At 39.1% G+C, this 12,771-nt stretch overlaps 1 protein-coding gene and 1 non-coding gene across 2 annotated transcripts in view; one reads left to right on the forward strand and one right to left on the reverse strand.

Annotated features, from left to right (window-relative positions):
- Positions 1-12,771, forward strand: part of Aatf (apoptosis antagonizing transcription factor) — a 125,676-nt gene that overhangs the window by 25,817 nt on the left and 87,088 nt on the right. The gene's annotated exons all lie outside the window — the stretch shown is intronic.
- On the reverse strand, positions 2,102-2,230 carry LOC115070041. The gene has a single exon (XR_003849245.1). It is a non-coding gene; the product is annotated as a small nucleolar RNA SNORA61 (small nucleolar RNA).

Below are 12,771 nucleotides of genomic sequence, written 5' to 3' on the forward strand. Positions count from 1 at the left end.
CATGCAGGCAAAACACTCATACAAATAAAATAAAAATAAATATATCTATTTTTAAAAGTAAATAGAGCCAGGGGTGATGGCACATGCCTCTCATCCCAGGACTTGAGAGGCGGAGGCAGAAGAATCAAGAGTTCATGGTCATTCTCCTATACACCACCAGTTTAAGGCCAATAGGGCTGGGGCGTTGTCTCAAAAAATGGTGGTAGGGGGAGGAGAGCAGGGGAGATGGCTCAGTGGGTAAGAGCACATGCTTTGGCCAGTAATGAGGATCAGAGTTTGGATCACCAGCATACCATAAAAATCCAGATGTAACTGTGTTTGTAACAACAATGCTGGAGGTGGTGCCAGGGCCAGGAAGATCTTTGGGGTTTGCTGGCTACCAGCCTAGCCAAAAACACTGGCAAGCTCCAGTTTCAGTAAGAGTCCCATGTCAAGAGTATAAAGTGGAGAGTGATAGAAGAGGACACCTAAGGATCTCATGTAGTCTTCGTGGGTGCATGTATCTGCACATACATACATGTGTACACACATGTATACATACCACACACAAGAAAGAATATGAATGAATATAAAGGGAAAGATGAAAGTTTTCCCATTTTTAAAAATTTTTACTTCTTGGGGCTAGAGAGGTGGCTCAGCGATTAAGAGCACTGACTGGTCTTGCAGGGGACCCAGGTTCGATTCCCAGCATCCACGTGGCGGCTACGAACCATCTGTAGCTCCGGTTCCAGGGGATCCAGTGCCCTCTTCTGACCTCCAAAGGCACTGCACAACATGAGTGCACTTACACTCATATACACAAAATAGAAAATAATAAAATATTTTTTAAAAAATTTTCTACTTAGCTGGGCATGGTGGCGCACACCTGTAGTCCAGCACTTGGGAGGCAGAGGCAGGTGGATCTCTGTGAGTTCAAGGCCAGCCTGGTCTACATAGTGAGTTCCAGGCCAGCTGGGACTACAGGGAGACCCTGCTTCAAAAAGACCAAAAAAAAAAAAAAATTCTACTTCTTGAGAAATATAATCAACAGTTTTAAATATATTGTTCCTGATTCATTTCTTCTTTTAAAATTTTAAATTGATTGGTTGATTGATGATTAATTGATTGATTTTTGTGTGTTTGTATGTGTATAGGAGCACTCATGTCATGGCACTTATGTGGAGGTCAGAGGACAACTCTCTGGAGTTGGTTCTCCTGCCGCCTTGTGAGAGACAAAGATTAAACTCATGTTGTCAAACCAGAGAGAATGTACCTCTCTGCTCGTCAAGCCATCTCCCCAGCTCTTCTTTCGTTTCTTAAATTTGCCATTAAATCTTTTTTCTTTTAAGATTTGTTTGAGTCTGGAGAGATGGTTCAGAGGTTAAGAGCACTGGCTATTCTTGCAAAGAACCAGAGATCGAATCCCAGCATCCACATTTTAACACCCACATGGCTACTAACAACTATCTATAACTCTAGTTCCAGAGGCTCCAATGCCCTCTTCTGACCTCCTTGGACACTCCAAGAAACAGACACATTTATATGCATGCAGGCATAACACTCATACACATAAAATAAAATTTTTTTAAATTTTAAAAAGATTTGTAAGCCAGGCATGGTGGCGCACTTAATCCCAGCACTTGGGAGGCAGAGGCAGGCAGATCTTTGTGAGTTTGAAGCCAGCCTGGTCTCCATAGTGAGTTCCAGGAGAGCTGGGGCTACAGGGAGATTTGTTTATTTTATGTGTGTGCATATGTGTGTATACCACATGTTTATGGTTGTCCACGGAGACCAGAAGAGGGTGTCAGATTCTCTGGAATTAGAGTTACACGTGGTTGTAAACTGCCCAGTGTCACTGCTCAGAACTGAACCCAGGTCCTTTGGAAGAATAGTATACACTCTTAAATGATGAACCATTTCTCCACATATACACATACCCACCTTTTTTTCTTTTGAGACAGGTTCCTACTTTGTAATTCTGTCTGGCTTAGAGCTCACAGAGATCCACCAGCCATTACCTACTGACTCCTGGGATTAAAGGCATGGGTCACCACACCTAAGTCATTTCTTTGTTTTGCTTTTTTGTTGTTTTCTTTGGTTGAGTTTTTGGGGTTTTTTTCAACCTTGTTTGAATCTAGCCCACATGCTTATACCAGACTATAAGGCTATGAGGCCAGCTTCAACATGCTTTCCCTCCTTTACAACCACCAAGACCAGTGTTGAGATCCAATGGGAAAGGGAACCAGAGGGTGGTTGGTTGGGTTTTTGATGTTAGTGATTGAGCCTAGGGTTTTATACATACTGACTATATGTGATACCCTTGAACCACACCTGAGCTTACATTGGTTTAATGTCAGATTGAGATTGACAAGAAGAGGAAGTTGTATGGGAACAGGAAAAAACAAAACAAAATCAGCTATAATGTGATTTGTAAATTACTTAGATACCTTTAAGACATAATTATTTCTTTTTAAAAAAATTTTATTATTTTTATTTTTTTATGTGTATGCATGTATTGCCTGCATGTAGGTAAGTGCACTTGTGTCATGCAATGCCCACGAAGGACAGAAGAGGCCGCTGGATTCCCTGGGACTGGAGTTGCGGACAGTTGTTAGCTGCCATGTGGGTGCTGGGATTCGAACCCGAGTCTTCTTCAAAAGACATAATTATTTCTTGATCATTATAGTTATTGTATTTATAACCTGCCCCCAAATATGTTTGTACATTTGAGAAAGATTTTTTTTTTCTTTTTCTGCTGTTTTGACAGAGTCTCAGTGCATCCCAGTCTAGCCTTAAACTCCCTCTCTAGCTGAGGATGACTTTAAACTTCTGATCCTGCTGCCTCTACCCCAAGTGCTGAGATTATAGGCATATGTGAACAGGCTGGGTTTATGCAGTGCTAGGGAGCAAACCCAGGGCTTCATGCATGCCAGGCAAGCTGTCTTCCAACTGTTAACATTCCCAGCCACATTGAAAGTTGTACTTAGATTATCCTTGACTTTTATTTCTTCCCTTCTTCCTTCCCTCTCTCCCTTCCTCCCTCCCTCCCTTCCTTCCTTCCACAGATTCTGGCTGTGCAGCTCAGGCTGGCTTCAAACGCATCTTCCTGCCTCTGTCTCCCAAGTGCTAGACTTACAGGTGTGTGCCACCATGGCTCTCTGTTGATTTTTAATGTCTTTCATACAGTAATACATTGCTTACTATTTATTATCAAATCTTCAACTTTCTATTTTTCTTGGGACAGTTGAGTAAATTTACGTGTGGGAAAATGCAATATGCATCCAGTTTGAGAAGAGTTCTTTCCAACCACTCACCCTATTTCATATTAGTAAAAGTTTTACAGGTAGAACAACTATTCAGATGGTCTTAAAGATTTTTTGTGTTTGAGAGTGCTGTATAGTAAGTAGTACATGTCAGCCATTGTGAGGGTTTACTTACTGCACAGAGGCAAATGTTCTGACTCAAATTAGAAAACATTTCTGGTGTCCTCAGTAAGACTCATGAAATATAAGACTATGAATGAAAAGCAATCAAACAGAATATTTTGAGAATGGGGATCATCAATTTACTTTTCTGGTGTTTTTATTGTACAAGTACAATGCTGATGTCAATATATTCTAAAAATTATTAAAGCAGTTTATTGTCTGCTACTCTGTATGCACTGGGCAAAGTCTATATGAAAGTCTCATTTTAGTTCTTGCTGCAACCTGTGAAGTAGTTGCTAAGAGCTGTGTTGTGGGGCTGGAGAGAGTTGGCTTAGTGGTTAAGAGCACTGATTGCTCTTGCAGAGGACCTGGGTTCGATTCCCAGCACCCACATGGTGGCTACGAACCGTCCTTAACTCCATTTCCAGGGGAGTCCGAAACCCTCTTCTGACTTCCATGGCATTGCACATTGGTGCACTCACTTACGTGCAGGCAATACACTCATACACATAAAATAAAAATAATTCAAAAGGAAAAAAAAAACTGTGTTGTAAAAACAAGAAATCAAGTCTTGGGTAACATGTTTAGTCACCTCACCACTTAGAGACAAAGCCAGAAGTTGATGTGCTTTATTCAGTCTTTTTTCCCTTGGTTACATTGCCCAGTCACTGTGTGTATAGTTAACCTTCTGAGTTGAAGGTTTTCACTCCTTTTTCAAGTAAAGTCTGAGGGAATACACAGGGATAAATGCCAAAGCTTAGAGAAATAAAGGCAGGAGAAACATGGAGACAAAATTGTTGTCAGATAAGTTTGGAGCACGAATAGATCTGATACCTGTGTTTTCAGAACTAGAGATAGAAAGGCCCCTAGGACATTAGCTGATACTGTCTCTCCTGTAGGCCTGTAAGACATTTCTTAGGTAGTGAAGTAATAGGTAAATAGATATTTTCTTATAAATGCAATAAAGATCCATTGCATAAAATTTGGAAAAAAGCTAAGCAAAATTAGGAAATAGTCTGTAATTGTAGTAGTTAAGAGGCAAGTACTTTTAAGCCAGGTGTGTTGGCTCAAGCCTATAATCCTAGCACTCAGGAAGCAGAGGCAGGAGGATTGAGGTAAAGCTGAGGTGTATAGCTAGATCCTGTTGAAATGGAGGACCAAAAAAAGAAGTTAAATACTTCAAATATTTTGGCATGCAGTTTGTGTCTTTTCTACTTGTTTCTTTTGTGTGTATAGTGAGAAAATAGGACCAGTGCTGGGCATGTTGGTACACTCGGCACTCGGGAAGCAGAGGCGGGTGGATCTCTGTGAGATCGAGGCCAACCAGTGTTTCAGAGAGACCCTGTTTTAAAACACCAAAAAAAGGGTTCTAAACTGTTTTGCAATCTGAATTTTTTTTCTCCTTGACAGAGATCATGAATATTTTTCCATGTCATTAAATGTTGTTCTACAGCATTATTTTTAATGACAACATAGACTTTCCATCATATGGGTAGTTTAACCAATTCTTTATTGTTGGACATTTGGATTATTTCCAGGTTTTCATTTTTCTGAATAGTACAGTAAACATCATTATTGTATCCTACATTCATGATTACTTTGTTACAGAAAATAAATCTCTAGATGTGAAATCAGTACATTTTCCAAGAATAGGTGCAGTTTTAAGACTTTGATCTCTATCACCAGATCACCTTCCAGAAAAGTTTTATCAGTTTATATTCGCACCTTATTTATATGAATGTCAGTTTTCCTTACCCTTGTCAACACCAAGTATTATAATTTTGTTTCATCTTTGCTGCTTTGATAGGTGGAAAATGTGCTGATTTTAATTTATGTTTCTTTTCATTTACATTTCATAGTGTTTAATGAGGGTAAACATTTTCTACCTTACAATTATTGGCCCCTGTTATTTCTGTTATGAATCAGGCAGAGAGAAATTTAAACTAGTTCTAGGGATGAATGCTCTCCTTGTCAGTCTCATAACTACCTCTCATTCCTCCTAGTTGCTTTTTTTGGGGGAGACAGGCTCTAACTCTGAGGCCTAGGCTGACTTTGAACTCAGAATCCTCCCACTTTAGCCTCCCAAGTGCTGATACTGCATGTGTGTACCACCACACTATTCCTAGTTGTACTTTAATCTGTTTCTTCTTGCTGGATTTTTTTCTGATGATGAGGATTAAATCTACCTCAGGAGATCTCTTTATATTTTTTTAAATTAAAAATGTTTTAATTTTATTTATCTATTTATTATTTATTTTATTTGTATCAGTGTTTAACCTGCATGTATGTAAGTGTTAACCACTTTACACATCAAGCAATGCCTGCAGAGGTCAGAAGAGGGTGTCAGATCCCCTGGAGCTGGAGTTATGGACAGTTGTAAGCAGCTATATGGGTGCTGGGAACAGAACCTGGGTCCTCTGAAAGAGGAGGTAGTACTCTTAATTGCTTAATTACCTCTCCAGCTCCAAAAAATGTTTTTATTACATTTATTTATTTGTGTGTGTGTGTGCACATGCCTGCGAGCAGGTGAGAGAGCAAAAGAGAGCATGTGCTATGGTGCATGTGTAGAGGTCAGAGAACAGTTCTCTCCTACCATGTACACACTGGAGATTGAACTCAGGTTATCAGACTTGGCAGCAAGCACATTTACCACTGAGCCACCTTGCTGTCCCTTATATTCTTGAAGGTCTTCATTAAAATGTTTTTTAAAATTTATTTACTTTTTTGTGTATGAGCATTTTGCCTACACACACACACACACACACACACACACACACATACATACACCCCCCACCCCCACATACACGTAGAAATACCATGTGTGTGCCTGGTTCCTTTGGAGACCAGAGAGAGTATTGGATCCCCTGGAACTGGAGTTAATGAACCACTGCAAACTGCCATGTGGGTGCTGGGAACTGAACCCAGGCCCTCTACAAGAACAGCAAGTGTTCTTAACCACTGAACCATCTCTTCAGTTGTTTCCCCTATCCCCTTTTATTTTTGAAAAAGGGTTTTGCTGTGTCTTGCTCCTTGGTACTTGCTATATAGCTCAGTCTAGCCTCAAACTTATGGCAGCACTACCTCAGCCTCTTGAGTGCTGGGATTACAGCATGCTACACCATACCTGACATTTTAAAATCTAATCTTAGTTGCCCTTTAAAAAAAATTATAGAGGAGCTGATAAGAATACTTGCTGCTAGGGGAGGCGGGGGCAAAAAAAAAAGAGAATACTTGCTGCTCTTCCAGAAGACCAGAGTTCGAGTCCCAGCACCTGGTGACTCACAACTCTCTATAAGTCCAGCTCTAGGGTATCTGACACCTGCTTCTGGCCTCCTCAGGCTCTCAAACACATGTGTCATATACAAATACACATTATTATTATTAATAATAATCTTTTTAAAAGTCGTAGAAATAAAACTTGTTTATTATAAAAATATTTTTTAAAACAGAACTGAGTATGCTTCCCCTACCTCAAATAATGTTGAGATATGCAATGTAGAATGTGAAAGTCTTTTTTTCTTTTTTTCAATATTTTCTCTAGAGATAACCATTTTTAGTAATTTTGTTTGTTGTATACCCTTCTAAATACTCAGTATAAATTTAAAAGAAAACATAAATGAGAATCTCCCTGTGTCATTACATTTATATCTATCTTAAATTTTTTCTATATTTTTATTCTTTCTTTTTGAAACATTTTATTATTTTATTTATTAATCGAACGTGGGTCTTCTCCAAGAGTAGCCAGTGCTCTTAACCACTGAGCCATCTCTCTAGCTCCCTGACATTAACATTTTAACAGAACCTCACTAGTGTTTTCTTATTGTGTGGTAGTATTAAGAAAGTGAAGTTTTGTCATTTTGTAGTGATTGAAAAAAATTTTGGGGGGACTAGAGAGATAACTCAGTGGTTAAGAGTGCTTGTTGCTCTTGCAAAGGACCCAAGTTTGGTTTCTAGCACCTATGTCAGGTGGCTCACAACCTCTAACTCCAGGAGATCTGATACTTCTTCTGGCCTCTGAAGTCATCTGCACTCATGTGCACATACCCATACAAACATATATACACATAATTAAAATTAGTCCCTTTTTGTGATCTTTTTTTGAGACAGGGTCTTCTTGTAGCCCTAGCTGGCCTGGAACTCACTATATAAACCAGGCTGGCCTCCAACTCACAGAGATCCACCTGCCTCTGTCTTCCAAGTGTTGGGACTAAAAGCATGCACCACCATGCCTGGCTAAAATTAGTCTTTCAAAAATATTTTCTAGGGGCTGGAGAGATGGCTCAGCAATTAAGAGTATTAGCTGCTTTTGCAGAGGACCCGGGTTTGGTTCCCAGCACCCACATGGTAGCTAACAACCATCCATAACTCCAGTTCCAGGGGATCCAACCCCCTCCTCTGACTTCTTTGGGCACTGCACAACATGGGTGCACTTACATACATGCAGGCAATACATTCATACACATACAATAAAAATAATAAATAAAAACTTAAAAAATTTCCAAATTAATTTTAGCAGTGCTAGGAAGTGAACTTCAGGGACTTGTTTACTTCAGCAAATGCTGTATGCTGAGCCATGCACATAGCAACTTAGTAACTGGAAACCTTATTACACTTGGTCCTGGGGTTGTTTTTGCTACATAATCTACCAAGTGGATCATAGAGTATCATTTCTGACTCAGGTTACCTGTTAACAGGATGAGGTAGGTCTTAGACCCAAAGCAGCTTGAACATAGTTAAATCAGATTCACAGACAATGTAGTGTGTTTAACGGTGATCCGAATGACCCTGAGAAAAGAGTGATTAATTCCATGGGAAATCCCCATGTTTCAAAAAGTTATTTTCTGAGTCCCCCTTCTCATTGGATTTGTTTGTGTACCCAGAGGAGTTAGAGAATTTGGTCATTTGGTTAGGGAGTGTTTTACAACATGAAAGACTTTATTTAGGAGGCCAGCATCCTATCCATTATGCTACTGGGGCTTCTCAGACTTTATTTTAGAGAAGGATGCTTAGATTTGGTACTAATTTTATTTTTAATAAGTTTCTTTGCTTCATATTTTACTTTAAATTTTAATAAAATTTTAAATTATGAAAGTAATATATACTTATAAAATATTCAGACAGTTCAAAAGTTATCAAATACATATGAAAGTATCCCTGCTCTCCTTGGGTAACTACTGTCAGCAGTTTAAATAATTACTTATAAATAAACTTGGATTTTAAGTACCTTATATTCTCACTATTTACTCTTTCTACTTAAAGGGGGAAATGAATTTCACTTTTTGGGAGAAGTACTCAGGGGCACTGGAGGCTGTCTAGGAACTATGAAGTAGGAGGCAACTGTAGTGGATTTCTGGAAGTACATTGATCAGTTAGATTGCTGTGTCCTATAGGGCTTTTTAAGGATTTATTGACACACTTCATCAAGGTATTTGAGAAAGTATTCAGGGAAACCTAAGAAATTCTGTAGCTCCTTTCTCTTCCTTATAAATTCATGCCTGGTCAGAAATTACAGCTTGAATGGGATGTCCCTCCACAGAACTCAAATGCACTCTATTTATCATGTTACTTAATGTGGCAGTAATGTAAAATGTTGAGGATTTTTTTTTCCTTTTTGTTTCTTTCTGTGTAGGGGCTCAGCCAACATATATTTCAACGTGCGTCTCTTTATCTCTCCCTTATTTCATTTTCCACTTACACCACCAATTCCCCACATCATTCTCTTAAAAGAAAAAAAAAAGTTTTGTCCACTGAGTCCTTTTTCTTATTTTATTTAATGTATCTTGAGTTGAGTGTTTCTCACAAAAACACTTTGCATTCAGAATTAGCCTATCAAGCTGTTTTCTCCATGGACGCCTCCATAGATCGCACGTCTTCTACTGCAGTGCCCTCTGAGGTATGAAAACCCAAGTCTGCTTATGGTTTAGCCTTCATGATTTTAGAATGTAAATCTCCATACTCTGCTTTAAAGTTAGTCTTGTGGTTATTTTTGTACCATCAAGAAAATTGTGCTTTACCTCCACAGAAATAGCCAACACACTGATACAGAGCTCCCTGTACCATTCCAGTTAAAACCAGTCTTTGTGATAGCATGCCCATTTGTCTAAATTTGTGCATGTATGTATGCACACACCTCAATATCTGCATACTTACACCGAAATATAAAAATCCTAGTTGAACTTGCATTGGAAATGATAGCCATTCATCCAAATGGTGGTTGTGGAATTTGTAACCTGCAGTCTCCATTCTTACTGGTAACCCCATTCTGCTTGGGGAATATAGAACAAGCCCAAACAGTAATACTGACAGAATTTGGAATTATGATACAGTGGAGCCTTCATGAAATTCTTTGTTGAAGAAGTTAGGGCCTAAATGTTAAGGCTTATTGTTATTCTGAGTTGATAATCTCTGCCTTGCTTTAATAATTTTTCCTCATGCCTGGGTAGCCTGCGAGTTGCACAATAATCACTCACACAGCTTTGTAATCAATGCCCAAAGTAATAGGATTCCTCTGGCCACCGGCAATTAATAAATTTGTGTCTTTTTTAAAACACTAGCAAGTCGGGCCTGAAATACGACTGACTGGCTCTCCTCATTTGCATATTTATTGCAGTGGAAAAATTCTTACCAGATGATTGATGCTGAGCCTGCCTCTTGAATTCCAAGCAGCACATTATTATGAAATGAAAAATGCCGGCCATACAGTTGATTAAAGTTGAAGACAGTGGAATCGGTGTTTTTTAAGATTGTGGGAGAATTAAAGGCATATTTTAATAGATGTTGACAAGAAGTGAACTAACAAAAGCAAAGCAAAGGATTTGCTTGAAAAGATTTAATCAAACGTCTTTCTTGGGGGATTAATTGCTGGGGATGACTAGTGCAAGTGGCAGGCTTGTGTGGATTTGAATGAAAAGTATTGTTCTCAGGCCAATATTTCCTGTGTCATTTTGACCTATAGTTAGCTCTAGTTCTGGAGTTACTTTTGAAGGAGAAAAAAAATGCTCTTATAATCTGTAAATTCCAGTTCAGTGTATTCATCTGGGGTAATAAGAGTGTGAGAGTTTATGTATACTTGTATGTAAATAATTGTATGTTTGCATATTTATTTAAAATAACTGTATAGATACTTACAAAGTGGAAAGGTAAGCTTTATTTTACTTTATACATCTGCTTTCATTTTCCCTCCTTCCCATTGCCAGAAATTTACTTACTAGTTTATAATCTAATTAGTGCCACGTCTACACTGATTCTCTGTAGACGTTTTTTGTTAGTGTTAGACAGTCTAGATGAATCAGGGAAAAAAATAAAGCTGTTAGGTGAAAATGGTTTTTCGATTGGTGACATTTTACATATAGAATGCTTGCATGTGAGTAGCTTGTAAATGAGTCTTGGAATTGGTGACTACTGTGCCAGTCCTTGTGCTGTGAATCAGCACAAGGAGAACTTAGATTCTATTTGGAAGATGATTTTTGGATAGTAATATACCTCTATTTCTACAGCTTTTAAAAAATACTCAATATGTTAATAAACAACACATTTACTCTTTTTCACCTCATTTTTCTGAGATCAACAGGCAAAGGATTATCTACATTTTGTAGGTGAGAAAACTGAAACTCAAATTTAATTGGTCCACTCAGTATAATATGATTAGTTAGTGACTGGCAGAGTTCAGGCTCTGGACCCTCAGTAAAGTGCTCTTTCCAGTTACTCCCTATTTAGAATTATTCCTTGGACTGGTGATCACACACACTTAGGTTGAGTCTTGCTTATGTGGGGAAGCAAATGTCTTTCTTAATCTCCTTTTAAGGGAAAGACCTCTGGAAACAGATCATGTAGGGCAAACTAAACAGAAATATCCTTGACAGTCTCCATTTGTTTTGTGGCCTCATGCCAAGAGGGAGATATGTGCATCTTCACTGCCTCTCCTAACTCTTCATTCTTGAAATCATTGATGAAGAATTAGAGGCAAGAAGAAACTGTTGATTTCAGTCTATCTATTATTCATAGCATTGGATAAGTAAGAGTTAGTCCTATATGAATAATAAAAAGGGTTTTTATTTGTTTTGGCTGGGAAGAATTTACTGTTGGGTTGGGGTTTTTCAGGATTCTCTCTTGACTCTTTGTCAACTGTGACTCTCAGAACTTCTACCTCCAGCAGAGCATTTTAACATTGGCTCTGTAGGTTTTGGACACCATCTATTTATTTATTTATATTTATATTTGTTTATTCATTTATTTTCAGAGGGTGTAGGTGTGCACATGGAAGTTAGAGGACTTGTAGGAGTCGCTTCTTTCCTTCCACTCTGTAGGTCCTGGGACTCAAACTCGGTCCTTAGGCTTGGTAGCAAGTGCCTTTGCTCCATGAGCCACCTTGCCAGCCCAGGTTTTGCACACCAGACAGAAATGTGGCTCTCATATCTATGAGAAATGAAAATTGAGTTCTGTCTTCTAAATCCCTTTATGGGAGGTTGATATTTGTTTATTCATTTATTTATTTTCAGAGGGTGTAGGTGTGCACATGGAAGTTAGAGGACTTGTAGGAGTCGCTTCTTTCCTTCCACTCTGTAGGTCCTGGGACTCAAACTCGGTCCTTAGGCTTGGTAGCAAGTGCCTTTGCTCCATGAGCCACCTTGCCAGCCCAGGTTTTGCACACCAGACAGAAATGTGGCTCTCATATCTATGAGAAATGAAAATTGAGTTCTGTCTTCTAAATCCCTTTATGGGAGGTTGTCCATGTGTTGGCCAGTGGTGACAATTACTTTGATAAACTTTGTGTGTAGTAGAGGTAGTTACAACCACAGAATTGTGATTGTATCTCTTGGCAAATCTCTTGACACTTTAAATGGAGCTTGTGTACTTGAGGGCCACTTTCTGAATGGATGAAGTGGGTAACGTATGAGAGAGTGTTAACAGAAAGGCACACTGTGATTTACTGATACTGGCTCTCTGCTTTCTTGTTGGATTGGTATACCATCTAATGCATCTGCAATGTAGTTTTTTAAAAAACTGGAACAAAGTAAAAAGACCTGAAAGCTGCTTGAAAGTGGCCCTTAAACATTGCAGGCTTTCATTAGATCCGGTCATAGTTCTTGGCTATGTACATGTTGAGTTATGACTAGCTGGTTGGCAAGCAGCTGTAAATAACATTTAGGCTGCTTTGTAGCTTGCTTCCTCCCTTCCTTCCCTTCCCTTCCCTTCCCTTCCCTTCCCTTCCCTTCCCTCTTCCATTCTTCTTTTTTCTTTCCTTTCCCTTCCTTCCCTTCCTTTCTTCCTTCTTCCTTCCCAGCATCCTCCCCCTTCCCTCCCTTCCTCCTTCCCTTCCATCTCCCCTCCCTTTCTGATGCCATTCTCCTTTAATCCCTTCCACCAG

The sequence above is a fragment of the Nannospalax galili genome, unplaced genomic scaffold, assembly GCF_000622305.1.
Source record: "Nannospalax galili isolate Female #2095 unplaced genomic scaffold, S.galili_v1.0 scaffold1430, whole genome shotgun sequence".
NCBI lineage: Eukaryota > Metazoa > Chordata > Mammalia > Rodentia > Spalacidae > Nannospalax > Nannospalax galili.